Source organism: Rhinoderma darwinii, chromosome 4 (genome assembly GCF_050947455.1).
Source record: "Rhinoderma darwinii isolate aRhiDar2 chromosome 4, aRhiDar2.hap1, whole genome shotgun sequence".
Lineage (NCBI taxonomy): Eukaryota > Metazoa > Chordata > Amphibia > Anura > Rhinodermatidae > Rhinoderma > Rhinoderma darwinii.
This window is the reverse complement of record NC_134690.1, coordinates 82896916-82908513: the sequence shown is the minus strand read 5'-3', so window position 1 is coordinate 82908513 and position 11598 is coordinate 82896916.

Sequence of the window (11598 nt, the reverse complement as noted above, 5' to 3'; positions counted from 1 at the left end):
AACGCACAAACAACTCGACCCTCAAATACATGACGGGCCCTACAGAGCAAAGTACATTCTACACGGTGATGCTGCAGCGACACAAAACTAAAGTTGGGTATTTAGCAAAAGAAAAAGACAGGGACACACTACTTCAATAGGGGTGACATTGCATCGTTTAAAGTCATGTACTCACCAATTCTATTGCGGTCGCGGGTGCTGCTTTTCTCCCATTCACTGGTGAAGAGCGCCTGGGCTATGTGGTCCCATGCGTCCTCCTTGGCCGAGCGGTCATGGTAGGACTCCGCAAAGGGTGTCCCAGATTTCGGGCCTCTCCTGCACAAGGCAGATCAGCTTCTCCACGTCCATCCCACGCGGCATGCCTGCAGTTGTCTGTGTGGAGATTGGACTGTGGCAAACTCGCAGAGGAAACTCAAGCACTTCCTGGTTTGTGCTTGTTTGGAGAAGTTTTATAAAGTCATTTGCATGGACATAACAAGTGATGCGTGAAAAACGTGCATCCAACGCAGATGCTTCCGTGTGGCATGCGTGATTTTCACGCACCCATTGACTTCAATGGGTGCGTGATGCGCGAACAACGCACGAATATAGGACATGTCGTGAGTTTTACGCAATGCACTCGCGCTACGCAAAATTCACGCACTGTCTGCACTGCCCCATAGACTAATATAGGTGCGTACGACACGCGTGAAAAGCACGTGCGTCACACACACGTATATCACGCTCGTGTAAATGAGGCCTTAGTCTAATCTGGGGTCTGATTAATTTTTGGGTCTGATTTGGAGTCTTATTCAGGGGTCTTGTCTGGGGTCTGGATTATTTAAGGGATTCAGCCTGGGTTTTGAACTAATTTAGGGGTCTGGTTCAAGTTCTGCATTAAAGGCTATGTAAAGCTTTAAAAGGCAATTTAATTTTTTTTTATTTTTTATAAAAGGTTTTGCAACTTTATAAATAGTTTTTATTAAAAATTATTTTAACTTTTTGAGATATAGCTGCTCTGTATTCTGTATACAGAGCAGGTGCATAGTTCGCTATGACCTGAGTCTATCAGTCCAGCGCATCTGAAGGATTCAGTGTCACCGGGTCCTTTGTGTCTCTGACACGCAAGATCCACCTGTAATCCATCACATTAGTTAGTTATGAACTTAGATATGATAGATTACAAGTGGATCCTGCGTGTAAGAGACACACAGGACCCGCTTTTACTGAACCCGTCAGTCCAGCGGACCTGACGGGCGACAGGATTTATCGCTGGATACAGCTGCTCTGTATAGAGAATATAAAATAGCTGTATCTCAAAAAGTAAAAATAATTTTTAATAAAAACTATTTATAAAGTTGCACAAATTACACTGATTGACCTTTTTATTAAAAATAAAATGCCTCTCAAAGTTTTACATAGGCTTTAACCCCATCCCGACATTTGACGTATGGCACGGAGTAAGCCTGCTCTATACAATGCAGGCGTCGGCTGTATGTTACAGCCGACACTTCACAGTAACGAGCGCGATCCCACTAGTTTAACCGATTAAATGCCACGGTCAATAGCAGCCACAGCATTTAAATCATTAGAAAGAGGGGGGCGACCCCCTCTAGCAGCTCATCGTGCCTCCCGCAATGCAACCGCAGGGTGGCGATGGTTGCTAAGATCTTGTTTTAATTGCACGGTGAATTCCGTAAAAACGAAGGGCACAAAACAATAGAGGAATCGCTGTTTATTTAATTTTCTACCCCACAAATAATTTTTTCCTGTTTCCTAGTACTTTATATGGCACAATAAATGGTGCTACGAAACACTACAACTCGTCCCGCAAAAATCAAGCCCTCATAGGACTACATGGACGGAAAAATGAAAATGTTATGACTTTTGGAAGGTGAGGAGGAAAAAATTGAAATGAAAATCTGAAAATTGTTTACGACGGGAAGGGGTCAATTTAGGGGTCCTGTGATGCCGATTTTTTGGAGACTCATCATTGGTATTAATGATTGTTTTGACTGCAGCATTAAAGAATATATATTTTTGTGACTGTGCGCTAACCACCATCATCTACCGGCCAGAGTGGGTTTACCTCGAGCACCTTAAATAATTAGACCGACACCAACTTAACTTTTAAACGTGGGTTGACACGAGGGTCGGCCACAGCTTTATTTATTATTTATTATTCCAATATTCAAAATAACTGTTAACCGCTGATACCCGTATGCCAGCCTGCCTAAGGCCTCATGCACACGACTGTATTTTTTCCCACCCGTAAATACTGGCGTAAATACGGGTCCGGTGTCACACGTATTCCACCCGTTTTGCACCAGTATTTACGAACCCGTGCCCGTAAATATGGGTCCGGTGTCACACGTATTCCACCCATATTTACGAGCACGTTTTTGGCGGCAAAATAGCACTGCACTAATCGGCAGCCCCTTCTCTCTATCAGTGCAGGATAGAGAGAAGGGACAGCCTTTTCTGTAATAAAAGTTAAAGAAATTCATACTTACCCGGCCGTTGTCTTGGTGACGCGTCCCTCTCTTCACATCCAGCCCGACATCCCTGGATGACGCGGCAGTCCATGTGACCGCTGCAGCCTGTGATTGACCTGTGATTGGCTGCAGCGGTCACATGGCCTGAAACGTCATCCAGGACGTCGGGCCGGATGTCGAGATGGACGCGTTACCAAGGTAATGGGCGGGAGACCGGACTGGAGGAAGCAGGAAGTTGTCGGTAAGTATGAACGTCTTTTATTTTTATTTTTTACAGGTTTATACTGATCGGTAGTCACTGTCCAGGGTGCTGAAAGAGTTACTGCCGATCAGTTAACTCTTTCAGCTCCCTGGACAGTGACTATTTACTGACGTCGCTTAGCAACGCTGCCGTAATGACGGGTGCACACATGTAGCCACCCGTCATTACGAGAGCTCCATAGACTTCTATGGACTGTCCGTGCCGTTATTACGGCCTGAAATAGGACATGTTCTATCTTTTTCAACGGCACGGGCACCTTCCCGTGAGAAAACGGGAAGGCACCCGTCGCCAATAGAAGTCTATGAGCCCGTTATTACGGGTCGTAATTACGACCCGTAATAACGGGAGTTTTTACGGTCGTGTGCATGAGGCCTAAGGCAGACCACCTAGGTCACATCTTTTAATATCAAAAATACCGCCACGAGGAGGATGCACATCCTTAACTGTGCATACCTCCTCCCCCCCGACCCCCGTTCAACCTGAACAAAGCCTCCTCCATCCCATCCTGTAGCACGGACAAAAAGATGTCCAACCCAATATCGGTGAGGTGTACCCCATCCTGCAAAAGTAAATTCCTGTTATCTCCTTCCAATTGCCTATGCTGAATCACCACCCCTCCACCGGCTCTGACATACCTGGAGACCCTGGTGTTTAACAGGCGCCTCCCCCTTTCAATATCATGTAGGTCACGTGCACCTTGCCACTCCGCCCGGGGAATCACTTCGGACCAAACCAGAACCAACTGCGAGAAAAAGGACGTGAACCTTTCCAGGTCAGATTGGATCAACGCGATCAATTCGCCTAGCCGGACGGAACACAGGTCATTCCCGCCAACATGGATCACCAGCACCGTGGGAGTAGCTCGCTGCCTGCTAATAGCTACCACTTCAGGCAAGACCTCCAACCATCTCAGGCCAAGAACTCCCCTCCAGTGAACGTCAGCTCCCAACACACCCAACGAGAGACCTCCCGGTTGTACGGAAGCCCTTCGTTCGGCCCAAAAGACATACGAGTGCCCGAGGATCCATATCACAGGCTGAGAACCTGCAAGGAACAAACAATGTCAATGTAAAATCAAATCTGGGCGAATATAACCAGCAAAACATTCAGAGCGCCATCGCCCAATGCGGTGGACCTCGCCGTCGGGCAAGCCCAGTTCGCTGGCTGTAGTAGCAGCCCCAATACGAAAGGAATGGGTGCCAAACTCCCTGGGGGGGGAACCCGCACTAGCTAGGGCGGACCTGAAAACCGCCGAAAACTGGAACCTAGTAAGAGGTTTCCCGTCTATATGAGATAGAAATTGGGAACCAGACGACCGAGCCCGTGAATATTGCGCAACGGCCTGCATGGGGCAGGCTGGCCCGGGTACGGGCCGCAGGGAAATGCAACAACCTTTCCCGAATACGTCCGTCTTGGACTTCCTTATGCGGAAACAAACTCCAGCGCTGGATAAGACAACGTCATTGACCAAAAGACCCCCTGGGCGAGCGGCAGACATGGCAACTAATTCGGATATGCGTAGGGCACTGAAAAATGCCAAAACAAAAGCCGCTGTGAATAACGAAACCTCAAAAGGGGAAGAACAAACCCCAGCTAACCCCTGTAGCAACTTTAGGAGGATCGGATAAGAGACCGGGCGCCTGAACTCCCGCCTAACCGCAGATTTCTTCCAAGTTATAAAAAAGGATTTAGTAACATCCGGCCAGGAGCGCAACTTAAAGAAAAAGGCCAGACCTGAAAGGCGACATTGCGCAACCGCTCCTGACACCCCCCGCTCCAATAACTTCGACAAGTAAGACAACACATATGAATGAAGGATAGCTTCATCAGGCCCCAGGACCCGCTCGCCAACAACATCCAGCCACTCGTTCCACGCCTTACCGTACGTCGCCCAGGTGGATGGGGCAAGGGATGATCTCACGAGGGGGACCAGTTGAGGTCCAGCATCCTCCACAACGAATACGGGCAGCTGGCCCCCACCATGTCCGCCCGCGGGCAAAGCGAACGGAACACCTGCCAATTAAAACGGGACAAAGCATCAGCAACATTATTACAGACGCCGGGGACATGCCGAGACCTGAATATGATATTGTGTTGGAGACATCTCAACACCAGACGTCTGATCAACACAACCAAAGGGAGAGAAGAAGTTAAGTGATTGACAGCATGAACAACACTGGAATTGTCTGACCAGAACACCACTGATGAATTAGCCAATCGGTCCCCCCATAGCTCGATGGCAACTATGATCGGAAACATTTCAAGGAGCGTTAAGTTCTTACACCAGCCCCGGTCACGCCAGAATTGAGGCCAGGGGGCCGCACACCACGAGGTGCCGAGTATGGCGCCAAAACTCGCGCAGCCCGCCGTGTCCGTGAACAAATGGATCTCGTAGTTGGGCACCGGAGGAGCCCTCCAGCACGTTTGCCCTTTGTACTCGGCTATAAAATGAAACCACACCCGGAAATCGCTCCTAAGGGCTGAGGTGATGCGCACGTAGTGCGTAGGGGACCGGGCACCGGACGTGGCTAATGACAAACGGCGCGAAAATATACGACCCATGGGCATAACTCTGCTCGCGAACACCAACAAACCCAATAATGACTGAACCTGCCGGAGCTGCATCTTTTTTGCACCCATGGCTGCAGACAGGTGAGACCTCAGCTTCAAAAGCTTATCAGCCGTAAACTAAACACCATTTGGACGGAATCAATCTCGATTCCTAGGAAAGACAATACCGTAGTCGGGCCCTCAGTTTACTCTTCTGAAAGGGGGACGCTGAAATGGGCGGCCAAACAGCGAAAGGAATTAAGTAAAAATTGGCAACGTGCCGACGTGGAGGGGCCTACGAAAAGGAAATCGTCCAAGTAGTGTGTAATGGAAGCGCAACCCGTGTAGTCCCTCAAAACCCATTCTAAGAAAGAACTGAAAACCCCAAAATAATAACAGGAAATGGAGAAACCCATAGGTAAACACATATCATTGTACAATTGCCGCTCCAGCTGGCAGCCGAGTAGGTGATAACAATCAGGGTGAACAGGTAACAACCGAAACGCGGACCCCACATCCGATTTCGCCATAAGGGCTCCCCTACCAGCCTGGCGTACTAACTCGACTGCCCTGTCAAAAGAGACATACGAGATGGCAGACAAGTCCTTATCTATACCGTCATTAACGGAACTTCCTTTCGGGTATGACAGATGGTGTATTAAGCTGAATTTTCCGGGCTCCTTTTTAGGAACTACACCCAAGGGGGAAACTCGCAGGTTGGGGAATGGTAATTCCGAAAAGGGGCTGGCCAACTTAGCCATAACAACCGCTGGCAAATCAACCACCGACTCCAAATTACCCGAAAATGAGGGGGACGGGTTATAAACGAAAGGGATAAAGAAACCAAACGAAAAACCCGTTCTAAGCAGGGCGGCTTCCCCCATCTTGGGGTACCGGTCTAGCCACGGCACCATCTCTAACACGCGTATTGGGGTCCTCGATCCAACCCGTATTACTGGGACGCAGGCCTTGGGAGCTACGACGGGTGCAACGTACGGCTGGGTGGGCAGCCCCGCAGGAAGAGCACTCGTTCTTAAACTTGCAGGATGCATAAAATTTACAGTGGCCCTCGTTGAAAAGCCAACAGGAACCATTACGCTTGATGTTGTGGGCCCCGACCCCTGCGGGAGAACCACTAAATGCCGGTGGGGAAGGGGCCCCTGGCTGAAAGGGGCGCTGCGACATCATAAGCCTTAGCCATACGTCAGTTGCTTTAGTATCCCATCCCACCTCCGGTTTTTGCGCCATACGCCTACGGAATTCCTCATCGTACCGCCACCAAGCTGAACCCCCGTGGGACTTATAAGCACTAAAAACAGTATCTAGGTACACAAAAAGCTGGAAAGATTTTTCCGGGCAATTCTGGGAAGCTACACAACCTAACACCACAAAAGTCTGTAACCAATTATTAAAAGTTTTTGCCACTTTTGGCTTGGCCGGCACGCCCCTTTCGAAGCGTCGTTCCCTGTCGACAGTCGCAGAATCCACTGACACTAAGGACCAAATATCAACGTAGTCATTACGCGCAATTTTCTCCCGGGTATCGACAGATAAGTGAGCCCCCAGGGGTGGTATCCCACAAAAATAAGTATCCCTGAAGGCAGGCAAGGAAGGGCCTGCCATAGACGTTCGACGCCTCCACCAGCGTTTTCCCAGCCTCCGCCTGCGAGGCCGGGGTGGCAGAAGCAGCTGCCTTGCCTGTCAACAGGGATCGTAAGACATTAACTATCTCAACATCTGATGTAACCCCCGAACCCCAAGCCCGAAGGCAATCATACTCACTGCGTCCAGACGTCGTTACTGGGAACAGGGCCGTCGAAGGTGGAAGGGGAGGAGCAGGTGCAGCAGATGCTACTGGCACCTCTCCCAAACTTGACCTTGTGGACCGGCGGCGATCGGATGCCCGTGTGCTATGGCGACGCCCATCATGGCTGCTCCTTCGACTGCCGTGGAGGGACGACCCAGTGCGAGTGCTCGACGATCCAGAACTCGAGGATGAAGGTGATCGTCTACGTCGCGGACGACGACCGCTTGCCCGCCGTGATGAGCGGAGTCAGGATGACCGCCGAGAGCGGGACTGACGAGTCCGATTGGTGCCCCTGGAGCTTACAGACGATGCCCGATCAGTGTTGCCCGCTACCACGAGACCGGGACCCAAACCAGAAGGAACTACCAGAGCTGTATTGGCTGGGGGAGGAGGTAGTGGTGCCTGTTGCATCACCCTTGGCGGATCCTGGTCGCACTGGAAGAAATCCTCCTCGCTATCTCCCAGTGATCCGTTCTCTCCATCATATAATGGAGGGGACGTTTCATGCCACCCTCCAGTAACTCTCACTGGGGGGACATGCTGTGGTGCCGAGCCCCTGGTGCTGTTTCTGGCGCCCATCACGCGACCTGGGGGAAGGGGAACCGTTGCCGTACTATACTGAGTGGACACAGCAGTGTGTCTTGCAGCTGCTGAGCAAGGTCTAGCTCTCCCCAGTCCGGTGGAAGCTGTCAGGCCAGGAGACGGAGGGATCACGTCCTCATCAGGCCGGTCCCGCGAGAGTTCCTGCGCGGTACCAGACTGCGCATGCTCGACTTGTCTGGAGGCCTCGGAGCGGACTCGTTGGTTGCTGGAGGGAGACAGCCGCGCTGGCGGCCTAGAGCGTCGCACAGAACGCCGTGTGGGGAGCTGACAGGGCACGGAAGATTCCGGTGCCACAGTCTCATCCAAAAGAGACAGCAGCCATCCAGAGCCTTCGCTCTGAAGACAGAGGCGGATCGTCACCTCAAGCTCTTGCCGGTTCATGCTTGCAACAGGTAAGTGTACTCACTGCAACACTGTGTATGACTGTAGACAAGTTACGGCCAGAAGAGGAAGATGTCTGCCCGCCCTCACCTTATAAACCCAGAAAAGCGGAGGGTGGGCCAGCCCGCCCACGAGACTGCCCCCAAAACGCCCAGTAGGGTGGATGCCTTCTGCCTTATATGGGCCTGCGCTCCTACTGCCCCACCCAGAAAAAGCCCGCCCTGGCCATCAATATCGCTCCTTTAACCCCTTCGGTGCCACACAGTCATGAGCCCAACGGCTAATACGCCTGAGGGCTTCCAGAGATATAATTGTGGCTGTTTGGCACTCATTTTATGTACAGTATACTGTAGGTCTTACATAAATACTGAATCTGTGCCTGTCTATTTAGTTTTATATAATATGCACAATAATAGGGGAATTTTTCCCATCATATTGTATATTGTACATATATGCATTTTTTTTGTTATCAAATTGGTGAATGGAACAGAAAAATGTGTTTCCCAAACTGTTGGCTGTTGTGAGGGGCGGATTAAGGGTACCATGGGCCCGGGCACTTTTTTTAAGTCTGGGCCCCCTCCCCCACCCCAAACTCTGAACACAAAATTCTGGTGACACTATACCGTATATATTTGCAGATTTCTATTTAGGCGGCCACAGATCTGGCACGGTTTTGAATTTGCTGTAAAAGCAGAATGAGCCATAGAGAAGAGAGAAAGCAGAATACTTTGAGAACCTAAAGGGTCAGAAGCTTTAAATTGTTTATGGTTTCCGGGGAAAAAAATCTGCTGTGCGTGAATATAACCTTCAAGAACCTGTCTCTGTTGTTTAACCCCTTAAAGTCCAAGCCATTTTTCATTTTTCACTGGCCGCCTTTCTAGAGCCATAACTTTTTTTATTTTTACGTCAGTGGAGTGGTGTGTGAAGGATTATTTTTTGCGGGAGGAGTTGTATTTTTTATTGCCACCATTTAAAGTACCATATAATGGGTGAATTGGAAAAAACTGAGATTCCTTAATTTTTGGGGGGTTTAGTTTTTACTGTATATATTTACCTTCTCTTAAGGTAAAAGTAGATTTAACATCTACTTTTACCTTAATATAAGGTAAATATATAAATATATACAGCCCCAGAACCAAGCTAAGTAAAAATATGCAGCCCCAGAACAAAGCTCAGTACATATATACAGCACGAGAACAAAGCCCAGTACATATATACAACACCAGAACAAAGCTCAATACATATATACGGTCACGATCTGTGGGTATGTGGACCCACTAGGCCGCACCGCAATAGCGGGGAGACAGCTGACGAAAGAACAGAGTACCCAATAATACAAAGTCCAGCACAGGGGTACCTGAATAGTCGCAGTAGCTAGGCACAGATGGTACTTCAGACGGCAGATGATGCAAAGCGTGGCAGATGACACAAGACATGGTGTAACACAGCAGGCTTGACCAGAGGCACAACACGATTCCAACTTCTTAGGCACAGGAACAATGGTAGCACGGGATACAGGATACAGGTAGCAGGTACGGGAACACTGGGAATAGGATAACACTAAGGGACCATTTGCAAGACTAACAGGGATAAACACAACAATGCTCAGTCAATGAGTGAAGGGGCAGGGCCCTTCTTATAGTCCAGGGTGTTCATGGGTTAATTGGTAATTATTTTCATGTGCGCGCGCTGGCCCTTTAAGGCCGGGCACAAACGTGCGCGTGCACCCTACAGGAGACAGCAGAACTGAGCGGAAGTGAGCGCTGGCGTCTCCTTGGGAGGAGATGCGGCCCAGCGCTCACTGATCCGTGACTGCCAATAGTAATCAATTGTATTCGCGTCCTAAGGACGCGGATACAATTGGGTGGGAGGTCCTGCTTCACCCCGGTTTTCTGAACCGGCTGTAATTTCAACAACTGGTTCGGGAGAACCAGGGTGAACTGGGCCCCCTTCCAGCCTCAGGCCCAGATTGCCCTCATGGTAATCCGCCCCTGTCTGTTGTCACAAATTTGCAAGGATACAATTGCCTAAAATGTCTTTGTATGCTGTAACCGCAAATACCAGATTTGTTCATCAGACTACCAGACAATGACACATGATTCTATCCATTGCTCCAGAGTCCAGTGGCGGCGTGCTTTACATCACTCCAGCCATCGCTTGGCATTGCGCATGGTGATCTCAGGATTGTATGCAGCTGCTCAAACAATGAAACCCATTTCATGAAACTCAGACGCACAGATCTTGTGCTGATGTCACATCTAGGAGCAGTCTGTAACTCTGTAGTGAGTGATACAACAGCGGATAAGCAATTTTTACACACTTCACACTTGGCAGACCCATTCTGTGAGTTTGCATGTTCTACCTCTTCATTACTACGATCGCTCGTCCCCATGCATTTCTTTCATGTCGGCAGCACATCTCCCTGTTTACACAGGGAGATGTACTGCCGACAATGATCATTTTTTATGCTGCCTAAACAATACAATCAGTTCATCAGCTATTTGTTGCCCTGTTTACACGTTCATACGGACGCTTGTTTGTCCAATCATTGGCCCGTGTAAAAGGGTTTTCAGACACTTCTGACTTTTGGCAAGGGTGGCATCCTAGAAGGTTGCCACGTTTAAAGTCAGTGAGCTCTCCAGTAAGACCCATACTACTACCAATAATTGTCTATGAAGATTGTATAGCTTGATTTCATGCACCTATTTGCAATGGTTTTTCGGCTGAAACATCTGAACCCAATAATTATAAGGCGTGTCCAAATACTTTTGGCAATATAGTGTATATTTTGCAACATTAAATTTGAATTAAGAGTTGATTGCAATAAGGCTCTGTTCACATGGCAGAATTTTTGCTGCGGAACCTGCAGCCTCCCGTTCATTTCAATTGGAGTCTGACGCTTTTTCTTCCCGCTTGCTGATTTTTTAGCTAGCGGGAAAAAGAACCGTCCTGCCCAATCTTCGGGCAGATTCCACCCGAACCTCCCATTGTAGTCAATGGGAGGAGGAATCTTCCTGCCGATGGCAGGAATAATTCCGCTGTGGCTTTTGCTGCAGGACCCGCCAAGCAAAGTGCACTGACCCTAACAATTGAAAAATTTAATTAAAGGATTGTACAAAATATTTAGGATATCATTAATAATAATAGAATAGTCCAGTTTTATAGTTAATTTCATTAGGTAAACAAGTATATAAGAAAGAGATCCCATATGCTTCCCATGTCAACAAGTGGCTTCACCATTCCCCTCACCTTTTAGACTTATTTCCTTATGTAATACAATTATAAGGCCTTATTCACACGAACGTGTTAAAAGTCCGTGTGACGGCCGTTGAAACAATGGCCGTCACATGGACCTATATAATACAATGTGGCTGTTCACACGGCTATTGTTTCAACGGACCGTGTCAAGGGTCCGTGAGAATATAGGAAATGTCCTATTTCTTCACGTTTCACGCATCCCTCCATAGACTCTAGTGTATGGGGGATGTGTGATATTGCGCCCCGCAGAGCACGGATGCACT